Here is a 25,514-nt window from a genome sequence, read left to right on the forward strand (position 1 = left end):
ATCACATTTTATATCCAAGGTTGACTTGTATGCAGGTTATATTCTAGGAAATATCATAATCAGGTTATTTTCCTAATTGGGCGTCATTTTATATTCAGATTAGTTTTATATTTGGGTCCCTCTTATATCCAGGGTCTAATCTTGTATTTCCGGTTGTCTTATATTCGCGGCCGTTTTAGGGTCTGGAATATCTTACATTTGTGGTAGCATTTCATATTCCAGGTTGTCCAGGAAGTCATTTTATATCGAGGTTAATCTTATAATCCTGGATGTCAATACCCTAATTACGCAAGAAAATGAAGCAGTTGAACCTGAGCCATCCTATCTGAAAGGTTGTTAGGTTTTTCCTCTTGTGCGGTGTATAACCCTAACACATGAAAGCTAGCAAACAAAACTTGTCAAAGTGACAAACGGCATCGTAAACAAGAAACAACCCCCAGGAGGATGTACCCGTTTTTGTGAGATCAGCAGAAAAAAAAGCCCTTATTCGGGCCCATTTAGCACTCATCGTGGAGGCACGCTATTTGCATCCCAACATCCCAATCTATTCCTCATTAAAGCTTAACGCAGCAGTTCACGCTCACGCCATGATAGCATCACACGGCCTGCGTGCCGCTGATAACGCCGGCCAAATGCAATGGAGATGGCAAGGAAAACATTACCTTGGGGCGTAGCATTCACCGGGAATCCAATCTGGCTGTGACGTCTTGTGGGGCGGCGCTTCGTAATACAACAAGGATGTCCGATCACAAGGTGCCACGTGTCTCCTTGTAGACGCCATCCGAGCACTGTGGGCAAGAACATTAACACATCTACAGACTGTTTCACCATATATTCTTTTCCTAAAAAGTACTAAAGATCAATATGAAATAAATAAGTAACAGTCAAAGGTGCATTCAAACGAGCTGCAAGTAATAATAATAAAGTAGTCTTCCTGGTCCAACCTTGACAGCCAATCGTTTCATTTAAGACCAAAGCAACGTTTACGTTTAATTGTCACATATAGACATTTGTCCGTTAAATGTGTTCTCTTCAACCCCTATTGGTAACATATGCTAGCCGTTGGCAATGTGCTTATATTGTTTGGTTTCGACAAAAATAATTTGGAGCCCCGGCACTCTGCACATTTAATTAAAAACGCTCGTCAATCTGTCACCTGCGAAAGCGAGCTCATAAGATGCATAATGGATTCCAAGCTGGAGGGAAAAGATAATGGGCGGCGTATGAAGGCAACGGGCAAAACAACGATTGACAAGTTCGATATTAGACACAAAGGGTGATCAAAACTCAACTCTGCGTTTGCAAATCGAGCTAATTATGCAGCAAACAGCGACTACAGTGTTCAGAAAGAGATGCTTTCAACTTTTTAATATCAACACACTTAGAATACACTTCACATCAAAAAAATTCCGTTTACACCACGTCAGATGCTGCCGGTCCAAAATACAGATCTAAGCCACATTTTGACAATTTAAAGAGGATTTTTAAAATACATTTAAAAGTGCCCTCTTTTTTTTGTCCTGTCCAGCTATTCAGGCAAATCATATTGTTGATGTAGATGCCCATATTTGCTGTACAGATTTACTTTACAAAAGAGAAGTGTGGGATACTTCTCTTGTTGCTTTATTTGAATTTGACTTTATTACAAAGTTTGTAAATGGATTTATATTAATGTTCCGCCGGACCGTAACAGGACGGGATAGAAAGAGGAAAAAGGGAAGGCAGAGGCCGAAATTGCGGGGACAAGAGAGGGATAAGACAGAGAGACAACAACAACTATGACAACCACAACAACAATAGAACAACAATCAGAAAAAGTGCCATTTAATGTTGACAACTTTGACACTTATTTCATAGTTTTAGCCCTAAAAATTATTACGCCCACAGTAGGAATTTTAGTAAAGTTTCAGCAAAATTTTTAAATCTGCATTTTTTGCTCCAAAATGTGGATGGGCCTAATTCAGTCTGCTGACATCACCTACAGAAGACTGGAAGCTTTTTGGAGTAGAGTAGTATGTATTTTGATAGCATCTCCATCTCGAATCATGATATTTGATGTTTTTACGCAGATTTTGGAGAAACTATCAAATATGTCTGCCGGATGCATTATTGCAGGTTATGTAGGAATACAACTGAAGAAGGGGGCAGCCTGCATACATTTCCAAACGATGGGAATATGAAGAAAGTATGGCCCTTTACACTCACATTGACTAGTGCAAAATGTTGCAGCGATCATTTCATTGATTTTGACTTCGAAGAAGGAGGGTTAAAAAAGAAGAAGTGCTCAAAAGCGAAAGAAAACGATAACAAGCCGCTAGTAATTTTGCGTCCTCTTCTCCTGATATTTTCTTCAATATGCTTGGGAATATGCTGAAAGAGCATGAAGAAACACAGGCAACAGTGTCTATGGAAGAGGAGTGGAAGAGCAGAGAAGTATGTTAATCATATCTGTTTAGACGTAATCATGGACAAAGTCGACAAAAACATGCAATGAAGTGATGAAAATAATAATTTTACACACAAGCTGTGTGTGCGGGGAAATGGGCTCCAGCTCTGTTGATGATGTCACAACAAAAGTGGGCGACATTTCAAGTCTGCCGATGGAAAGGGGGCGTTTTAAGTACAATCTACCGCTTCCTCAAAAAACAGTGCTATTATAAGAATTGAAAGGGTGGAGTGCCATCTCCGGGTTGGGGAGGAGACCCTGCCCCAAGTGGAGGAGTTCAAATACCTAGGAGTCTTGTTCACGAGTGAGGGAAGAGTGGATCGTGAGATCGACAGGCGGATCGGTGCGGCGTCTTCAGTAATGCGGACGTTGTACCGGTCCGTTGTGGTGAAGAAGGAGCTGAGCCGGAAGGCAAAGCTCTCAATTTACCGGTCGATCTACGTTCCCATCCTCACCTATGGTCATGAGCTTTGGGTCATGACCGAAAGGATAAGATCACGGGTACAAGCGGCCGAAATGAGTTTCCTCCGCCGTGTGGCGGGTCTCTCCCTTAGAGATAGGGTGAGAAGCTCTGCCATCCGGGAAGAACTCAAAGTAAAGCCGCTGCTCCTTCACATCGAGGGGAGCCAGATGAGGTGGTTCGGGCATCTGGTCAGTATGCCACCCGAACGCCTCCCTAGGGAGGTGTTTAGGGCACGTCCTACCGGTAGGAGGCCACGGGGAAGACCCAGGACACGTTGGGAAGACTATGTCTCCCGGCTGGCCTGGGAACGCCTCGGGATCCCCCGGGAAGAGCTAGACGAAGTGGCTGGGGAGAGGGAAGTCTGGGTTTCCCTGCTTAGGCTGTTGCCCCCGCGACCCGACCTCGGATAAGCGGAAGATGATGGATGGACTTCCAGCTTTATTTTCAGGAGCAAAAAGTACATAAAGAGAACTTGTTAATAAAATGTTGTTCATCTACGGGTCCTTTAAGCAGACATGTCTTACTGTGCTGATTAATACAAACAATTACAGAAGATTTTCAGTCACCACGTCTCACCGTACACATATTTCTCTTTGGACTACAAACACAGCTGGAAAAAATAAAAAGGCAGACTCATGCAAGCAACATTCAGGAAACATTTACTATGTATGATGTGACAAAATAACTACGTCACCAATCATGGCAAATCTCAAACGCAATGCTAAATTGTTTTATAGATATCTCTATATGGTTTGAATTCACATTTTTGACACTGTGGGTATCCTAAATACACAAAACAGGTGCCAAAAGGCATGCAAAGTCAAACTCATTATCATGAATAGTTCCATAACTGTACCCTCAGGTCATCTATTGCAGCCAGTCATCCAGGAGGGGTGTCCCCACATCTGCGCCCCCTTCCCAAGGTTTCTTTTTCTCATTTTGGGCTTTTTGGAGTTTTTCCTTCCCCAGATGTGGGTCTCAGATAAGGGAATGTTGTTGTGGTTTGTGCAGCTCTTCAAGGCACCTGTGATTAAGGGCTATGATATAAATAAGATTTGAAAAGTGGATTTTGCATAATAGGACCCATGAAAAATTAACTCATGTAATCCAATTTGACCGATATTGCTGTCAAACAGAATCTGATTTGAACTAACATATACACTGTTAATGATATCTCGATCTGATCCACATTATACATTTGGCACAAGTTTGAGTTGAACACAAAACATGATACACTCTGATCAGTTTGTTTATTGTGCATTTAGACGACATTCCAGATCTGGATTAACTATCAACTTTCTTTTGCTTCAGACTAACTGCATGATTGCGAGTCATGATTCATCAGCGAGAGCATCGTGGTGTTGTCTTCCCATTTAAGCGTAGGAGTGTCATTGATTAATGTAATCGGCGGTGCAGCATCATACCTCTAAATGAGTTTGAGATTGACAGTCTGCTTTATTAGACTGTGTGCGAACTGACGGCGCGTAATTAGAACTGTCTCTGCGGCCGCTGTTGCCCTCATCACCCAACGCTGTTATTGTGCTACAGTAAGTGTCGGGTTAGCTTTCACACATGTGTTTGTTGCTGTCAATGTTCCAAAACAGTTTAGAACAACAGTTTGGAAGCAAATGAATGAATGAATGAATGAATGATCTTTATTGTCATTGTGCATGTACAGGTACAGGTCCAACGACATTTAGGTTGCTTCCCTGAGGTGCTTTGCATTTAAAAAAACAAGAAACCACACAATATACAGAAACAACACAATATACAATGTGGCCTAAGACCACTTTAAGAGGCAATGTAAAAAAAAAAAAAAAAAACAAGACAATAAAAAGTATAAAGTAACTAGTGAAACTGACTAGAGAGGTGTAGTGCTGATTCCCAGTGTGCTGAGAGGGTGGGAGTCAGTATTTCCTACCTCCTATGCTGTGCAGGCTTTTTTATTGTGGATAAAATATGTAAATAAATATGTTAAATATTGTCCAGTTGCACAGTCCCGGATCGTGATTGACCGGTGGCTTCCTCATGTTGCACATGAGGGAGTTTTTTATTTTTATTTTTTATTTACATTCCAGCTTTGTTTAGTGCAGTAATGGCCCGGGGGTAGAAACTGTTCTTGAGTCTATTTGTGCGGGTTCGCTTGGTTCTGAGACGTCTGCCGGAAGGCAGCCGATCGAAGTGGCTGTTGCCGGGGTGGGATGGGTCCTTGAGTATACACCTTAGATATTATTCCCCACACTATAACAACAACAACATAGCTTTAAGCAGGAGTGTGACAGGAGGACACAAACATTGCTATGGGGGCAACATGCTAGGTCGACATATTTGCTGAAGAAAAACAAAATTATCAGAAGTACAGCTTCCTTGTCTGTAGCTGACTGATGAGTAAGAAGATTTCTTGTTTTAGGACACGTAGCAAAGCCTCTTTTTTTCTTTTACACAGCCATCATCCCTCAAAGCAAGCTCCCTAGTTGCTTATTAACTCCATCAGCCTGTGCTACTGTTAACCCAACAGGGGACTGTGTCCGAAATAGACTATCGACTCGCCGATACTTCGACGCTAAGCCGGCTACCTTTAGCGTCTCTGCCACCCACATGGCGCTAATTAATCTTCCATTGCAAAGCAATGGCGGCGTTTATTGTTTTTTTCCCCCAACGCCGCCGCTTGTACAGTGCGCTGCTGGCGTCGTCGGAGTTGTGTGATTTATCTGAATTTTCATCAGCTCGGATTGATCGAGAGGCTTTACTCAGAGGACACGGACACACGCTAAATGACTATTGACTGGCAAGCGTTTGAAAAATGCATTTGTCAGACCACCAGCGCTATTGATGAGTGCGTGTTTAGAAAAAATGTATCTGCAGAATGGATGCAGAGGAAGTCAACATACTATCTCCCTCTTTACCGCTCACTAGATTCTTTTGTCTGCTGCCGCTAACCACTGCTGGCGCATTGCAGTAGGGGAGGTAGAGTGTGTGTGTGTGTGTGTGTGTGCGTGTGTGTGTGTGTGTGTGTGTGTGTGTGTGTGTGCGTGTGTGGCAGAAGAGGCGTCGACAAGCATGCATGGGTCTCCATAAATCCCACCCATAGCATTGCACAAGTCAAGAGATAGTGACCTTTTCTTTGGACTTCTTCTGTTTTATCTCAGCACAGTTCGATGGAGATGAATCACAGGGGTGTGTAAATGCCAAATGTCATTGTCGTTGCTTTGGTCACCTCGGTTATTAGGGGTCTCATATTAGCATTAAAGTTACAGGCGTAAAAAAAAGGGCATCTTCCCCGGCAGGGCTTACTGAAAGTGCTTTTAAACTGTATATATTTTGTCCAGCACAATTTCAATACAATACACTATGATACATTTAACCATAAATAACACTAACAGATTAAAATACACAAGAGAACACCTAAGACTAAGTGTTTCCTAAAGGCGGGCTTCTCTGTACATTGTAAAATAAAGCGCTGCACACTATCTGTCGGCAGATGTGGGGTGTTACATTTACGCTGTTACATTTACTTAATTAACATTTTGTCACATTTAAAACGCATTGTAATGCGCGGAGATGTCACCCCCAGATGCAATGGGACCAGACAGGCAGAATAGCAGGTAAGAGCTGATTTTAATATACAAAAGGGTAAACGAAAACTTGTACAAAGCAGAAAAGAAGTCTCCCGTTCAAAGGCAAAACCTAGTAACCCACTTCTTGCTGATTCTGAGAAAACAAAGGAAACCCAATCTATCTTGATGCTGTCTTACAAAGATCTACAAAGTCATCAAACGTATAGATGTTTTCTTGAGCTTTCATTTTCTTGCTAATTGAGCCATGGATTGAATCTGCTCTCATGAACGTGTGCCCTTTCTCCAGATATTTTATCCCAATCTCGGGCGGGCCCCATTCTGCGTTTGCACATTGGGCAAGAGCCGTGTACAGCGTCCAGTTTTTATTTTGACCTCCACAGTTATCTGCCCAAAAGAGTATGCAAAGGGGAAGAATCAAGAACAATACATTTAATGAAGGTGCTTGCAACGTCCTGGCCCAATCTTCCAAATATCCCCTCGTGCCATAATATCACATAATCAGGTTGACCGTCGGCCCCCATTCGTGCAAATGTCTCATTAAAGACAATAAGGCGACTGACAAAGAAGCTTCGATTGGTCCCTTGAGATACTAGGTTTTTCTGTTGTATCTACACGGTTATGTGGTAGTTGCTAGGTCCTGCCATGCGCGTAACAGCTTACTTACGGAACAAATTACAATATCGCATACACTAATGTAAAGCATATCACCTAGGAACTCCAAAATTATTATCAGCTCAGTTTTGACCAAAATTGAGTAACTGGGTTTTACCTTTGGACGGGAGAAATGGCGTGCCTACGCACGGAAAGCTAATGCTACTAGTTAGCAAGCATCGAGTCCAAAGTGTCCACAGAAGCGCGTGTCGAGCGCACAGAAGCTAAGACGTGACTTAGCAAGGTTAATACAAAGCTGAATAATAAACGTGACTGTTGCTTACCGCAAACCATGAGCCAAGAAGGAACTGAGGAAGAATACAGGCTTCAATACTAAAGTAAACAATTGCCAACAGGTGTGCGTCAAAAAGCATAGCAGGTGGAACAAATGAGAAACCATGGAAACGAGATAAAACAGGAAGTGCAAAACTCAGAACGTGAAGAGTCCAAAATAATAATCAAAACACAAAAAGGGACTTAAAACATAGACTAGACCGGATCACAACACCTTTAGAATAAAATGTATGTTTGTATATTAGAGCAGTGGTCCCCAACCTTTTTCCCACCTGGGTCCTCTTAAATGTATGCATTATTTTCACGGACCGTCTTTTTACGTGTGCCAGATAAAAACACCAAAAAAATTTGTTTGTAAATCCATCCACCATAACGCTGAAGTAGTGGGTGTCCCTGGCGGGTTTCCTTGTGAAAAGATGGTCCCCGGCTCGTTGATGGCATATACTATATTACCTCCCTGCTTGGCACTCAGCATCAAGGGTTGGAATTGGGGATTAAATCACCAAAAATGATTCCCGGGCGCGGCACCGCTGCTGCCCACTGCTCCCCTCACCTCCCAGGGGGTGATCAAGGGTGATGGGTCAAATGCAGAGAATAATTTCGCCACACCAAGAGTGTCTGTGATAATCATTGGTACTTTAACTTTAACTATATACTAGTGTTTCTAAACCGTAGTGTTGGGCAGTGAGCGCCCCCCACAATGTAATACATCTGTAATACATCTGTTGCCATAAGCCGCAGCGGTACTGAATTATAATACATTTTCTACCACTGACAGAAGAACAGAAGAAGTATGGCGCTAATGTCATAGACATTTTTTAAGCGCATAAATTATGACTAAAGTGGTAAAGCTTTATTTTCATTTGCACTTAAATTTTATTGACAGTTTAGTTAAGAAACGCATTTATTATTAATGTAGTTTCTCGTAAATGTATTGTTTATTTGGTTGGTACTTTTTTTCTAATCAACCTGACCTAAGCCTAAGGTTTATTTGGTAAATTAATAATATTTTTTTGTGATTAATATATGCTTTTATATCATTTCACAAGGTAGTAATCTGTAAGTAGGTTAGATATAATTATTGAACAAGATCAAAAGCAAGAGTGAGATTACTAATTCAGTGCTAATATTGATGTGGTACCCGGGTCCCTCTGTAGTGGTAAAGTTGGGTATTGAGGTCAAACAGGTTAAGGACCTCTGCTATATAGAATGACTCTGCTGATAGAAATGGCACATTACCATTGTATATGTTCATTAATGTGCATTAATGTACTATAACAAATGTAGACTTCTATCAGGAGTTGTAATATACATCAATTAACATGATTATTCAAGATTTCAAGATTTCAAGATCTTGAAATTGGTGTGTTTAATGGGACAGGCAAAAGTTAAGTCGGAGAAAACGCAGTAGTTTATAAATTAATTAATATTTTTTTGCGGCCCAGTAGCAAATGCGTCACGGATCAGAAACGGGGTTTTTACATACATATCCAATTTAAAAAAAGAAGCATGGGTTGGGCTTTAAAAAAATTGTACTGACATGGATAAAATCAGATACAAACCCTGTTTCCAAATGAGTTGGGAAATTGTGTTGGATGTAAATATAAATGGAATACAATGATTTGCAAATAATTTTCAACCCATATTCAGTTGAATATGCTACAAAGACAACATATTTGATGTTCACATGATAAACCTTTTTTTTTTCAAAGAATAATTAATTTTACAACTTGATGCCAGCAACATGTGACAAAGAAGTTGGGAAAGGTGGCAATATATACTGATAAAGTTGAGGAATGCTCATCAAACACTTATTTGGAACATCCCACAGGTGTGCAGGCTAATTGGGAACAGGTGGGTGCCATGATTGGGTATAAAAACAACTTCCCAAAAAATGCTCAGTCTTCCACAAAAAAGATGGAGCGAGGTACACCCTTTTGTCCACAACTGCTTGAGCAAATAGTCAAACAGTTTAAGAACAACGTTTCTCAAAGTGCAATTGCAAGAAATTTAGGGATTTCAACATTTACGGTCCATAATATCATCAAAAGGTTCAGATAATCTGGAGAAATTACTCCACGTAAGCGGCATGGCCGGAAACCAACAATGAATGACAGTGACCTTCGGTCCCTCAGACGGCACTGTATCAAAAATCGACATCCATACCTATAGAAGAACATCACCACATGGGCTCTGGAACACTTCAGAAAACCACTGTCACTAAATACAGTTTGTCGCTACATCTGTAAATGCAAGTTAAAGCTCTACTATGCAAAGCAAAAGCCATTTATCAACAACATCCAGAAACGCAGCCGGCTTCTCTGGACCCGAGATCATCTAAGATGGACTGATACAAAGTGGAAAAGTGTTCTGTGGTCTGATGAGTCCACATTTCAAAATGTTTTTGGAAATATTCGACATCGTGTCATCCGGACCAAAGGGGAAGCAAACCATCCAAACTGTTATCGACGCAAAGTTCAAAATCCAGCATCTGTGATGGTATGGGGGTGCATTAGTGCCCAAGGCATGGGTAACTTACACAACTGTGAAGGCACCATTAATGCTTAAAGGTACATACAGGTTTAATGCTGCCATCTAAGCGCTGTCTTTTTCATGGACGCCCCTGCTTATTTCAGCAAGACAATGCCAAGCCACGTTCAGCATGTGTTACAACAGCGTGGCTTTGTAAAAAAAAAAAAGAGTGCGGGTACTTTCCTGGCCCGCCTGCAGTCCAGACCTGTCTCCCATCAAAAATGTGTGGCGCATTATGAAGTGTAATATACGACAGCGGACACCCCGGACTGTTGAACGACTGAAGCTCTACATAAAACAAAAATGGGAAAGAATTCCACTTTCAAAGCTTGAACAATTCGTTTCCACAGTTCCCAAACATTTATTGAGTGTTGTTAAAAGAAAAGGTGTAGTTCATGTTCAGTGGTGAACATGCCCTTTCCCAACTACTTTGGTACATGTTGCAGCCACGAAATTCTAAGTTTATTATTATTTGCAAAGAAAAAAAAATGTTTATGAGTTTGACATCAAATATCTTGTCTTTGTAGTGCATTTAATTGGTTGAAAAGGATTTGCAAATCATTGTATTCTGTTTATATTCACATCTAACACAATTTCCAAACGGGGTTTGTACATGTCACATATAGGCCCAAAAAAATCTGAACTGGAGTGTAAATATAGTCTTATTAATTACTGCTAAAAAATCTGTATATTGTATAGGTTTGTTAGAAACACTTCTTTCAGTAGGCGCTGTCACAGGACTCTGCTTCACCAATCCAATGTAAGCATTAGAGACGTTTGACTCCATTTCACCAACCAAACAGAGCCTGTCGATTAAATGGCCGCACTATCAGTGGTCATATTGTGTAAAAAGTGACATATTATTACAATTCTTAACCTACAGTGTGTGACAAGAGGCAGCAAACCTCTCCAATCTATGTTTACTGACAAACCAGGGATGTTACAACATGAACATTTCATATCACTGATATTGTGATCAAAATGATCAGTTATTATCATTGCAGTACTGTTAAATGTGCTGAAAAAGTTCTTATACACACACTGAAATCTTTCAACCAAGTATTTTTTTAAATAACTAAAATAAGCAAACACTATTAGAAACCCTACCATTTTGAATGTTTTGTGTTTCGTATGCTTCACTGATAGTGTTTAATTTTAGTTTATTATCTATTTTATTGGCTAAGCTTTTGTTGTATTAAATTTTGGTTTGTAGTGTGGCACAACAAGATTTTTTTTCAAGGAAAAGTGCGTATTTATGGCGAGGGATGTCCTTTGTTCAGCGGTTCTTTAACGCCTCTGTCTTTTTCCCTCTGAGTGCAGAACGATCAGTCTGTGCTAAGGAAACACAGCTTGTAGGTTCAATGTGCACAATTGAATAGCTTAAAGGCCTACTGAAACCACGCAGTCTGATTGTTTATATATTAATGATGAAATATTAACATTGCAACACATGCCAATACGGCCTTTTTAGTTTACTAAATTGCAATTTTAAATTTCCCGGGAGTTTCGTTCTGGAAACGTCGTGTAATGATGACGTGTACACAAGACGTCACGGGTTTTTAGGAAGTATGACCGCTGCACACACACACAGCTAAAAGTCGTCTGCTTTAACGGCATACTTGTACAGTATTTTGGACATCTGTGTTGCTGAATCTTTTGCAATTTGTTCAATTAATATTGGAGAAGTCACAGTAGAAATATGGAGTTGGGAAGCTTTAGCAACACACAGTGATTCCTTGTTTAAAATTCCTGGAGGTGAAACGTTACTATGGATCAGAGCGCGGTCAAGCGAACCTGAATGAAGACAGAATCACAACCAGCAGGTTTCGGTGAAAAATTGTGGTTAAAAAGTCGTTTCTTACCGGAGAAAAGCTGAGCTTGTGCCGTCCATAAAGCTGCCGTCGACTCCCCTGAGACACTGCGTGTCAAGACACCCGTGGAGACACCCTTCCAACTATCAGGTACTATTTAACTCACTAAAACACTAGCAACACAATAGAAAGATAAGGGATTTCCCAGAATTATCCAATTAAATGTGTCTAAAAACATTTTTTTGTACTTTTTTTTTTTTTTCTAGTCCGTTGCCATCAATATCCTTAAACACAAATCTTTCATCTTCGCTCAAATTTATGGGGAAATTGTCGTTTTCTCGGTCCGAATAGCACTTTTTGTTGGAGGCTCCCGTTAAAAACATAGTGAATATGTGAGGAGCCATCAACATGTGATGTCATCGTCAGTCAGGGCATTTTCTCTTAGCACCGAGAAATGCAAACTTTATCGTGGATGTTCTCTACTAAATTCTTTCAGCAAAAATATGGCAATATCACGAAATGATCAAGTATGACACATAGATTGGACCTGCTATCCCCGTTTGAATAAGAAAATCTAATTTCAGTAGGCCTTTAATTGCTCAGAAAGCAATGTGTTTATGCAAGTTTAAAATTGGGTATGTCGTGTCTTAATGGAGAAAGACGTTAATGTCTCTTTTTTCAATGCAGCATTTTAGCCAGTGAATTGTGGACAGTCAGTCTGTAAGTTTATCCAAATGCAGTTATCAATATTGGTTTTTCAATCATTTGGATTTAAAATAATAATACTAACCGCCGGGAGATTTACTGTGGTTATCATTGTAACATCCCTATTACAAACTATGAAAATTGTCAGATCAATACTTGTGTCAGTAAAAATGTTCCCATTTCAGCCTACAGGAATTACACTTACAAGAGATACAAGCTGAAACGTTGCCCAAAAGACATCAGACATAATAAGCCATTGACTGGCTGGCGGAGCTCAAGGCTTTACTTTGAGATGTGTAGTGAACAAACATTTGTTTGGGGGAAACCTATTACTGGTAGAACATTATTAAAAAGGGCCATCATAAGACTATGAATGCTCATCAAGAGATATTTCCTCATTGAAGATCCCAATGGCCAAAATGGCGCCATTAAAAGTCATCGTTGCAAGACAATTAAAACCCATAGAGAGCTAATTACAGTCGAATCAAGCTACTTCTAAAGCTGTGCCTCCGGGGGGAGGGGTCCCTGGCAAGTTAATTATGCCATTATTCTATTATTCCAGCCTGACCAAGAGAGCCTAAGCTCATCTTGACCTCCAGGGCCCACCGAACCCCAAGCACTTTCCCTCTCAACCTTTTCCCCAATAAACAGTGCAGGCTGAATAATGGAGGTCAGCGTCCACTCTGGTAATCTCCTCACTCCTTGTTCTGCCCTAAATTATTTGGCAGAAGGTTTTCCAGATAGCAAATGTGAATATGGATGAAGCCGGGATCAAGGAGGTTGTGGGCGAGACACAAATGCGGTTATGGACTCATTAAAGACAAGATAAGATTAAAAGAGTCTTGCATCTCGCTGTGAAAACTGCTTGCTTTCCCACAATAGGTCCTTGAAAAGCGTCCTGCTCCAAAATACTCGACACAAATGACACACGTTCAATCCATACAAGCCTCATGACCCAGGATATTCCATCAGGAATCCACTTGCCAAAAGGAAGCACACAGCACTCCCGGGTGAGTGATGTCACTCAGAGAACGTAATGGACCTCTAATGAAGTCCAAATGCCATGCAAGCACATTTACACTGCATTATCACATCCTCAACTTTGACCCCCCCCAGTGGAGAGGACTCCTGTCCGCAGAGATAGGATTCATTATATGTGCATTTGTACAAACCACAGCCTGTAGGAGTTAGCAACTCATCATGCTTGAGTCTGTCATTGGTCAATAATACAGAAATTAATGTACTTTAGAGCAGTCATTGTACAGCTTGTAGAGTATAACAGTATTGATTTATTTGCCAAAATATCTGACAACACAAGTGAGTAGCAAGAGAAGTGTGTCTTGCCTACAGTAATGTATGGCACACTTGCCAACCCTCCCGGAATTTCCGGGAGACTCACGAAATTCAGCGCCTCTCCCGAAAACGTCCCGTAAGAAATTTTCTCCCGGAAGAAATGTTCTCCCGGAAATCTCCCGAAATTCACGCCCCCTCCAGCTCCATGCGCACACGAGTGGAGACAGCCTGTTTTCACGTCCGCTTTTCTGTTATATAAACAGCTTGGCTGCCCAATCACGTTACAACATCTACGGATTTTTAATAAAAAACTGCACACACAAGGAGACGAAGCAGAAGAACGAGGAAGTTACAGCCATGGCGACGCCGTCTGTAATAGAGTGATTCTATGTTTTCTGTTGCCATCTCCTGGTGAATGTTGGCTATAGCGTTATGGTGTTGCTTTTTGATTGGCCAACGATTTACGTGGTGTTGTTCACCTGACGGCAAGTGACTCTCGCCAGTATGGGACGCAAATGGCAGAACAAAGGTTACTCAAATAGTGAAAGGTAAGTGTTGTTGTTTTTTTTAAATAACCAGCAAGTACAGTACAGTTAGTAGAACGACTGTGTTTTTATTACTGTGTATTTGATAGGTGCCGTCTGAAATTCAACTATTTATTTTATTTATATATATATAATAAAATAAATATATATAGCTAGAATTCATTGAAAGTCAAGTATTTCATACATATATATATATATATATATATATATATATATATATATATATATATATATATATGAAATACTCGAGTTGGTGAATTATACTTGTCCTCTCTTAACCACGCCCCCTGCCAAACCCCGCCCCCAACCACGCCTCCTCCCCACCCCAGATCATACTCAAAATGTGTTTATGCAATCAAAGTTGCTCAAATTGTATGTTCCTGTTAAATACATCAATAATATTATATAAAGCATTTAAGAAATTATTACAGCCTAACCTACAACGTTTTTTGTAACATATGAGAAATTCTGGCTATTTCTCATTGCCGAGAGCTCAAACCACTCAAAAACGTTTTTGTGTGTCTGTATGCAGAGTAAAACTCTGGAACAAACGGGACTTATAACACGAGCAATGCCAAACTAGCAATCCAATAGATTTTTAACAGTTATACAAACATCGGGTCTGGTTCAAATATAGAAATGAGGGTCTTTAATGTGAATAAGTGAAGTGAAGTGAATTATATTTATATAGCGCTTTTCTCTAGTGACTCAAAGCGCTTTACATAGTGAAACCCAATATCTAAGTTACATTTAAACCAGTGTGGGTGGCACTGGGAGCAGGTGGGTAAAGTGTTTTGCCCAAGGACACAACGGCAGTTACTAGGATGGCGGAAGCGGGAATCGAACCTGCAACCCTCAAGTTGCTGCCACGGCCACTCTACCAATCGAGCTATACCGCCCCGAATAGCTGTTGTACTCTGTCTCGTAGTGTTGACATGTGCTCAATGTTTTCTTACCATTGTTGCTATGTTGTCTATTGCGATTGTTGGTATTGTTCATTCTTCTTACATTGTTGCTGCAAATTATTGTTCCAATGTAATAAGTATGTGTTACCTGTGGTAATGCCACCACGATATAACATGTGTATTATAATCCTTCAACAAAGTAACAGTGAGGATCAATGTATTAATCACTGAATGGAGAATTGGGGGTGGGATTAAAGACATTATCTTTATTCTACTCCCTTTTTGCCAAAACCGGATCATTATGTTTACATATTGTACAGTATATTCCCTTTTGCATTGTAGGAATGATTATTATTATATGTTGTCTACCTTGTACTTTTTCTGTGTCATTGCCTGAAATAAATGAATAAATGACACACAAAGAATGATTAACTGGAGAGCACAGTTATTCCTATCAGCTCACTGTTAAATGTTACATTATGAGAAAAAAATAAAAACATCTAAACACAACACATTGACATTTGTTACCACATGCATGAACACACAAAAGTAGAGAAAAGTGATACAGTGTAGTACCAGTATTCTTTCACAGGTAATGGGATTTGGTACCGTATCTGTTCAAATGTAAATAAAACAATTTATATACCTGCATTTTTAGGATATCGATCCGTGCTCGGCAAGTTGCCTTTCGGAAGATAGGTGTCGATCCAAGACCGAAAAATTTTATCGATACTAGAATAAAGGGAAAATTTGGATTTTAACGGCAAACTTCATATGAAGTTTAACAGTATTAAAAATACGGACGTTAAACATTGGGTCTGTTTTTGCCGTCTGTGACGTCATCACAACAAAAACATAGCGGCCAGCTGCGGTGGCTGAGAAAGGTCAAAACAAATGCAAACGCCCAGGGAAAATATCATTAATTACAACACAACAGCTTTCAGCAACAGCACGATTTCACGAGCCATAACAAATACAAACTACACAACGCAATAACTCAAAGACACTTTGAGACACAAAAGACGCAACCGCCACATCGGACGTGACAGCGGAACAAGTTAGGCTATGAACCGACTTCCGGAACACAAAAACATGAAGTGTGACACACAATACATTAGGAAGTGAGGGGCCAACGTCATCAACATAAATGAGGAGGTATGCATGCTTCCGCACACCTGGGACATGTCCATCATTGGCGGGGAACTTTATTTAGCAGGTAAATCTACTGTTAAAATGTTGGTTACTGTACAGTACTTCTAATGAAAATTGCTTGAATGTTGAAAATGTGAGCAGAAAAGGTTTCCTCTTGTTAATCAACCCAAAATGTTGGTTGCACTCCATTCAAATAAGATGTGAATGAATTGGCCATTTAAGGCCTACTGAAACCCACTACCACCAACCACGCAGTCTGATAGTTTATATATCAATGATGAAATATTAACATTGCAACACATGCCAATGCAGCCGGTTTGGGTATACTAAATTGCAATTTTAAATTTACCGCGAGATATCCAGTTGAAAATATCGCGGAATGATGACGCTTATGTTGACGCGTGCTTGTGATGTTATTGGTTGGAGCGGAAATTTTAGCCCAGCACCCCTCACGGCTAAAAGTCGTCTGCTTTAATTGCATAATTACACAGTATTTTGGACATTTGTGTTGCTGAATCTTTTGCAATTTTTTCAATTAATAATGGAGACGTCAAAGAAGAATGCTGTTGGTGGAAAGCGGTGGATTGCAGCTGCCTTTAGCAACCAAAACACAGCCGCTGTTTCTTTGTTTGTTGTGAATCATTAATATGGAACAGAGGGGTTAAGCGAACAAGTCTCTCTACCATATGTCAACCAGCAAGTTTTTGGATGAGAAAATTGTGATATTAAGTTTGCGTCCTCCTGCAGCAGCTGTCAAAAAGGCAGCTGTGACTTTCTTGGTTCCTCCATATGGTTTCCCTCAGAGACACTGGCGGTCACCGCAGCCATCCGACTTTCAGGTATGACTTTATAATCTCACTAAAACACTAGTAACACAATAAGCAGATAAGGGATTTTCCAGAATTATCCTAGTAAATGTATCTAATAACATCTGAATCGCTCCAACTGCCGTTGCCTTTTTTTTTCTTTCTAGTGCTTCACTCTAACTTTCCTCATCCACAAATCTTTCATCCTCACTCAAATTAATGGGGAAATCGTCGCTTTCTCGGTCCGAATCGCTCTTGCTGTTGGTGGCTATGTTTGTAAACAATGTGAGGATGTGAGGAGCCCTACAACCCGTGACGTCACACGCACATCGTCTGCTACTTCCGGTACAGGCAAGGCTTTTTTTTATTAGCGACCAGAAGTTGCGAACTTTATCGTCGATGTTCTCTACTAAATCCTTTCAGCAAAAAAATGGCAATATCGCGAAATGATCAAGTATGACACATAGAATGGACCTGCTATCCCCGTTTAAATAAGAACATCTCATTTCAGTAGGCCTTTAATTGTTGTTTGTCATTTTCAAAAAAATAACAACAACATTGGAAACTTCGCCTGCAGTGTCCAGTAGATGGATAGTACTTTATTGATTCCTTCAGGAGAGTTCCTCCAGGAAAATTAAAAATATCCAGTATCCAATACAGTATCCAGTATTTATTTCACAGTCAAACTGGTTAATGTTATGATAGTCACACACACACACTAGGTGTGGTGACATTAACCTCTGCATTTGACCCATCCCCCTGTTCCAGCCCCTGGGAGGGGAGGGGAGCCGTGAGCAGCAGTGGTGGCCGCGCTCGGGATTCATTTTGGTTGATTTTTGTTTTGCCAAAAATTTACTGAATCGATTAAAATACACTGAATCATTTCCGAACAAATCGTCCTAAAAAAAAAAAAAATCCTGAATCCTATTGGCAACCACAATTTTTTTATTGAATCAAATCTTTACACCCCGAGTGATGAGTGTTGTTACATCACATTGCGCGTGCTGAATATTAATAATTGCATCATCCCCTCTCAGTATTGCGGGCATTTTGATGATCAGCGTATATTTTTGCATATTAATGAAGACAGACGCAAAATGGATTGCACTCCTTATTCTGCTTACTTAACAGACGCAATCCACTTTGCACAAGTTTAGTAGATCAGCTTTGCGTGTGCTACCAGGTTTGCATATGTTTTAGTACATAGAAACCTTTAGTAAATCAGGCCCTTATTGGCCTCTATACAGTTTCAAGGAGGTCCTTTAACAGGTGTGTCACGTTGGAGGATGGAGTTTACAGAAAGCGGGCCTACAAGCGCCCCTGGCAGCAGAGCAGCAGGGGAAAGCAGAAAAGGAAACGTCAAAGAATAGAGAAACATGTCACTACTCCTTTCACTTTCTTACTTATTTCTCGGTCTTTTACGATCTCCGGAGAAGCAATCCAAGTTTTTCACAGAAACCTGGCACTCAACAGAATAATCTAACACTGCGGTTTGGAACGAGACGGCTGAGGAACAAGAGGTGGAGGAGTTCAACTAATTGCCTCATGATGGAATTTAAGCGTCTCCTTCATTATGAAGCAGCTTCTAAGTGTTATTGATCATAGTCCCGGAGTCGTGTGGTACGAGGGAGCCCCGACTGCTCTGAAGACATACATTATTCAGGCTTTCAGTCTGCATGCCTCGCCAGGGCCTGACAATTCCTCTCAGTTGGTCTGGGAGTAGATGCAACTCCCCAGTCAGCCTCGACCTATACAATGTTCTCCATTTTTTTAACAACCGTATTTGTGTAGACTCAATCTTTAACTTTTGAACTGCTGCACAATTAAGGGTGCACATTTGTCAAAACCTGCACATTTTGAAAAATGTGCACCCTCTTCTGTGTTGCCAATTTTATTTCTAACAAATATCCATCCATCCATCCATCATCTTCCGCTTATCCGAGGTCGGGTCGCGGGGGCAACAGCCTAAGCAGGGAAACCCAGACTTCCCTCTCCCCAGCCACTTCGTCTAGCTCTTCCCGGGGGATACCGAGGCGTTCCCAGGCCAGCCGGGAGACATAGTCTTCCCAACGTGTCCTGGGTCTTCCCCGTGGCCTCCTACCAGTTGGACGTGCCCTAAACACCTCCCTAGGGAGGCGTTCGGGTGGCATCCTGACCAGATGCCCGAACCACCTCATCTGGCTCCTCTCGATGTGGAGGAGCAGCGGCTTTACTTTGAGTTCCTCCCGGATGGCAGAGCTTCTCACCCTATCTCTAAGGGAGAGCCCCGCCACACGGCGGAGGAAACTCATTTCGGCCGCTTGTACCCGTGATCTTATCCTTTCGGTCATGACCCAAAGCTCATGACCATAGGTGAGGATGGGAACGTAGATCGACCGGTAAATTGAGAGCTTTGCCTTCCGGCTCAGCTCCTTCTTCACCACAACGGATCGGTACAACGTCCGCATTACTGAAGACGCCGCACCGATCCGCCTGTCGATCTCACGATCCACTCTTCCCTCACTCGTGAACAAGACTCCTAGGTACTTGAACTCCTCCACTTGGGGCAGGGTCTCCTCCCCAACCCGGAGATGGCACTCCACCCTTTTCCGGGCGAGAACCATGGACTCGGACTTGGAGGTGCTGATTCTCATTCCGGTCGCTTCACACTCGGCTGCGAACCGATCCAGCGAGAGCTGAAGATCCCGGTCAGATGAAGCCATCAGGACCACATCATCTGCAAAAAGCAGAGACCTAATCCTGCGGTTACCAAACCGGAACCCCTCAACGCCTTGACTGCGCCTAGAAATTCTGTCCATAAAAGTTATGAACAGAATCGGTGACAAAGGACAGCCTTGGCGGAGTCCAACCCTCACTGGAAATGTGTTCGACTTACTGCCGGCAATGCGAACCAAGCTCTGGCACTGATCGTACAGGGAACGGACCGCCACAATAAGACAGTCCGATACCCCATACTCTCTGAGCACTCCCCACAGGAGTTCCCGAGGGACACGGTCGAATGCCTTCTCCAAGTCCACAAAGCACATATAGACTGGTTGGGCAAACTCCCCTGCACCCTCAAGAGCCCTGCCGAGAGTATAGAGCTGGTCCACAGTTCCGCGACCAGGACGAAAACCACACTGTTCCTCCTGAATCCGAGGTTCGACTATCCGACGTAGCCTCCTCTCCAGTACACCTGAATAAACCTTACCGGGAAGGCTGAGGAGTGTGATCCCACGATAGTTGGAACACACCCTCCGGTCCCCCTTCTTAAAGAGAGGAACCACCACCCCGGTCTGCCAATCCAGAGGTACCGCCCCCGATGTCCACGCGATGCTGCAAAGTCTTGTCAACCAAGACAGCCCCACAGCATCCAGAGCCTTAAGGAACTCCGGGCGGATCTCATCCACCCCTGGGGCCTTGCCACCGAGGAGCTTTTTAACTACCTCAGCGACCTCAGCCCCAGAAATAGGAGAGTCCACCACAGATTCCCCAGGCACTGCTTCCTCATAGGAAGACGTGTTGGTGGGATTGAGGAGGTCTTCGAAGTATTCCTTCCACCTATCCACAACATCCGCAGTCGAGGTCAGCAGAACACCATCCGCACCATACACGGTGTTGATAGTGCACTGCTTCCCCTTCCTGAGGCGGCGGACGGTGGTCCAGAATCGCTTCGAAGCCGTCCGGAAGTCGTTTTCCATGGCTTCCCCGAACTCTTCCCATGTCCGAGTTTTTGCCTCCGCGACCGCTGAAGCTGCACACCGCTTGGCCTGTCGGTACCTGTCCACTGCCTCCGGAGTCCTATGAGCCAAAAGGACCCGATAGGACTCCTTCTTCAGCTTGACGGCGTCCCTCACCGCTGGTGTCCACCAAGGGGATTTAGGATTGCCGCCCCGACAGGCACCAACTACCTTGCGGCCACAGCTCCGATCTGCCGCCTCGACAATAGAGGTGCGGAACCTGGTCCACTCGGACTCAATGTCCAGCACCTCCCTCGTGACATGTTCAAAGTTCTTCCGGAGGTCGGAATTGAAACTTTGTCTGACAGGAGACTCTGTCAGACGTTCCCAGCAGACCCTCACAATGCGTTTGGGCCTCCCAGGTCTGTCCGGCATCCTCCCCCACCATCGCAGCCAACTCACCACCAGGTGGTGATCGGTAGAAAGCTCCGCCCCTCTCTTCACCCGAGTGTCCAAAACATGAGGCCGCAAATCCGATGACACAACTACAAAGTCGATCATGGAACTGCGGCCTAGGGTGTCCTGGTGCCAAGTGCACATATGGACACCCTTATGTTTGAACATGGTGTTTGTTATCGACAAACTGTGACGAGCACAAAAGTCCAATAACAAAACACCACTCGGGTTCAGATCCGGGCGACCATTCTTCCCAATCACGCCTCTCCAGGTTTCACTGTCGTTGCCAACGTGAGCGTTGAAGTCTCCCAGTAGGACAAGGGAATCACCCGGGGGAGCACTTTCCAGTACTCCCTCGAGTGTTCCCAAAAAGGGTGGGTACTCTGAACTGCTGTTTGGTGCATAAGCACAAATATATTTTTGGATATAAAGAACATACAAACCCTTTATTTACTGAATCAAAACAATTGAATTCAAAGACTTGGTTAATTTGCAAACAACTAAAATTATGTACAAAGCAAACTATAATCTGTTACCCAAGAATGTACAACAATTGTTCTCAACAAAAAAGGAGGAATATAACTCTAATTTAAAACATCTGTATGAATGCACAACACTTAAAACATTCAGAAAATCAGCATGTGGAATTAAATTATGGTATGGATTAAGCGAGGAAATCAAACAAAGTACTAATATGATTCAGTTTAAGAAACTGTCCAAACTACAAATTTTCACAAAGTACAAAGAAGAAAAAATATGATAAACATCTTTAACCTTTAAAAAAAAAAAAAAAAAGATAATCTCATTCATCTCCTAGGTGACCCGTGTACAAAAGTATTACTTTAATTGTGAAAACTTAAATTTTTGTGTATAAGTTTAATGTTCATTTATGTATTTAATATTTGTTTAGTTATTATATATTAATTTAATTACTTATTCATTCAGTGTTCTGTTACAAACAGAGATCAAACAAATGGAATAAAACTGCCTGCGATGAGGTGGCGACTTGTCCAGGGTGTACCCTGCCTTCCGCCCGATTGTAGCTGAGATAGGCGCCAGCGCCCCCCGCGACCCCGAAAGGGAATAAGCGGTAGAAAATGGATGGATGGATGGAATAAAACTGCTGTTATTCGAAAAGGGATAGGAATAAATAAGCTCTGCTTCTTCCTACTTCTTTTTGGACATGCTATTACGAAATAACGGAAAATATGTGATGCATTACGTTGTAATTACATTGTATGCAGGTTTGAAATAAACTGAAACTGACTGACACAGCACATCCAAGTGGTCCGCGACTATTTCTGACTGGGCAGAACAGGTAGCCTTAGCCTACTTTAGTTCTGTTTTGTAGTTTCGCTACGGCGTCCTCAAAAATCAAAACATTTAAAAGCAAGACTGAAGTTTATGTACGTTTTAAATAAAGAATAACATAAATAGATTTTTAATCAATCAATCAATCAATGTTTACTTATATAGCCCTAAATCACTAGTGTCTCAAAGGGCTGCACAAACCACCACGACATCCTCGGTAGGCCCACATAAGGGCAAGGAAAACTCACACCCAGTGGGACGTCGGTGACAATGATGACTATGAGAACCTTGGAGAGGAGGAAAGCAATGGATGTCGAGCGGGTCTAACATGATACTGTGAAAGTTCAATCCACAATGGATCCAACACAGTCGCGAGAGTCCAGTCCAAAGCGGATCCAACACAGCAGCGAGAGTCCCGTTCACAGCGGAGCCAGCAGGAAACCATCCCAAGCGGAGGCGGATCAGCAGCGCAGAGATGTACCCAGCCGATACACAGGCAAGCAGTACATGGCCACCGGATCGGACCGGACCCCCTCCACAAGGGAGAGTGGGACATAGAAGAAAAAGAAAAGAAACGGCAGATCAACTGGTCTAAAAAGGGAGTCTATTTAAAGGCTAGAGTATACAAATGAGTTTTAAGGTGAGACTTAAATGCTTCTACTGTGGTGGCATCTCGAACTGTTACCGGGAGGGCATTCCAGAGTACTGGAGCCCGAACGGAAAACGCTCTATAGCCCGCAGACTTTTTTTGGGCTTTGGGAATCACTAACAAGCCGGAGTCCTTTGAACGCAGATTTAAGACCTTTTAGGAGAATTTTAAACTAGGGCTGGGTGTTTTATCGATATACGGGATATATCGCGGGTTTGTCTCCGTGCGGTATAGAAAATGACTATATCGTGATATTCGAGTATACGTTCTCACGCCGTTGCTTTTAGCTGCGGGCATTACACTACAGGCTCTTCCCACTCCTTCTTGTGTCTTCTTCTCACAGACAGCAAGCGCAGAAACTTACACACGTCATACACTGTCACGTCATAGGTCACAAATGTATTTGCCCTCGCAGAGCAGAGAGGTAGCAGACTGGGTAACATTAGCTTTGATGCTAGCGAAGCCGTGCGAGTGGTAATACGAGAGAAAGAAGGTGCTAATGAAGGAAGAATTAATTCCCAAGAAAAACAGCAGAGAGTCCATCGTCTGGCGGTGGTTCCGCTTCAAGCGGGAAGATGTCGAATAGACAACTTTAATTTGTCAAGTGTGGGGCACAAGTGTTGCTACCAAAAGTAGCATTACTGCTAATATGTAGCATCATTTGAAAAGTCACCTGCTAACTGTTTAATAATTACAGTTTTGGTCAATTGACTAAGTTGTGATTTCCTTCTCTGCATGAAAGTTTAAAATGAGTATATATTAATGCACTATGAACAAAAATGTTTTAATGTAGACACAGAGAATCACCATACTGCTGTGAATAAATGTATCAAGTGTTAATTCAAGGCTAAGGCAAAATATTGAGATATATATCATGTATCGTGATATGGCCTAAAAATATTGAGATATTAATAAAAGGCAATATCGCCCAGTCCTATTTTAAACATTTTAAGGCCTTAAATTCATATTCGAGAGAAGTGGTTCCAGAGCCCTTGCTGTGCGTCGAAGTGAGTCCGACTATATCCAGCCGGAATTTCTCGACTTCGCGCACTAGCTCAGGCTCTTTCCCCCCCCAGTGACGTGACGTTCCACGTCCCAAGAGCTAGCTTCTGTAGCCGAGGATCAGACCGCCAAGTGCCCTGCCTTCGGCTGACGCACAGCTCACATTGCACCCGACCTCTATGGCCCCTGCTATGGGTGGTGAGCCCATTGGAGGGGGGACCCACGTTGCCTCTTCGGGCTGTGCCCGGCCGGGCCCCATGGGAACAGGCCCGGCCACCAGGCGCTCGCCATCGTGCCCCACCTCCAGGCCTGGCTCCAGAGGGGGGCCCCGGTGACCCGCGTCCGGGCGAGGGAAATCTGGGTCCATGATTTTTCTTCTTCATAAAGGTCTTCGAGATGCTCTTTGTCTGATCCCTCACCTAGAACCTGTTTGCCTTGGGAGACCCTACCAGGGGGCTTTATGACCCCGGACAACATAGCTCCTAGGATCATTGGGACACGCAAACTCCTCTACCACGCCCGGAAAAGGGTGGAATGCCATCTCCGGGTTGGGGAGGAGACCCTGCCCCAAGTGGAGGAGTTCAAATACCTAGGAGTCTTGTTTACGAGTGAGGGAAGAGTGGATCGTGAGATCGACAGGCGGATCGGTGCGGCGTCTTCAGTAATCCGGACGTTGTACCGATCCGTTGTGGTGAAGAAGGAGCTGAGCCGGAAGGCAAAGCTCTCAATTTACCGGTCGATCTACGTTCCCATCCTCACCTATGGTCATGAGCTTTGGGTCATGACCGAAAGGATAAGATCACGGGTACAAGCGGCCGAAATGAGTTTCCTCCGCCGTGTGGCGGGGCTCTCCCTTAGAGATAGGGTGAGAAGCTCTGCCATCCGGGAGGAACTCAAAGTAAAGCCGCTGCTCCTTCACATCGAGAGGAGCCAGATGAGGTGGTTCGGGCATCTGGTCAGGATGCCACCCGAACGCCTCCCTATGGAGGTGTTTAGGGCACGTCCAACCCGTAGGAGGCCACGGGGAAGACCCAGGACACGTTGGGAAGACTATGTCTCCCGGCTGGCCTGGGAACGCCTCGGGATCCCCCGGGAAGAGCTAGACGAAGTGGCTGGGGAGAGGGAAGTCTGGGTTTCCCTGCTTAGGCTGTTGCCCCCGCGACCCGACCTCGGATAAGCGGAAGATGATGGATGGATGGAAATTCAAATTGTTGGATTTAAGGCTTTTTAAGAACACTTGGATACCCTGAGAAGTG

General features: G+C 42.9%; 1 long non-coding RNA gene across 1 annotated transcript in view; it reads right to left on the minus strand.

Annotated features, from left to right (window-relative positions):
• Positions 1–534: 534 nt before the first annotated feature.
• Positions 535–25,514, minus strand: part of LOC133559837 (uncharacterized) — an 84,683-nt gene continuing 59,703 nt past the window's right edge. The window contains exon 4 of the long non-coding RNA XR_009808284.1: positions 535–788. This is a non-coding gene — a long non-coding RNA (uncharacterized LOC133559837). The remainder of the gene's footprint in view (positions 789–25,514) is intronic.

Source organism: Nerophis ophidion, linkage group LG10, assembly GCF_033978795.1.
Source record: "Nerophis ophidion isolate RoL-2023_Sa linkage group LG10, RoL_Noph_v1.0, whole genome shotgun sequence".
NCBI lineage: Eukaryota > Metazoa > Chordata > Actinopteri > Syngnathiformes > Syngnathidae > Nerophis > Nerophis ophidion.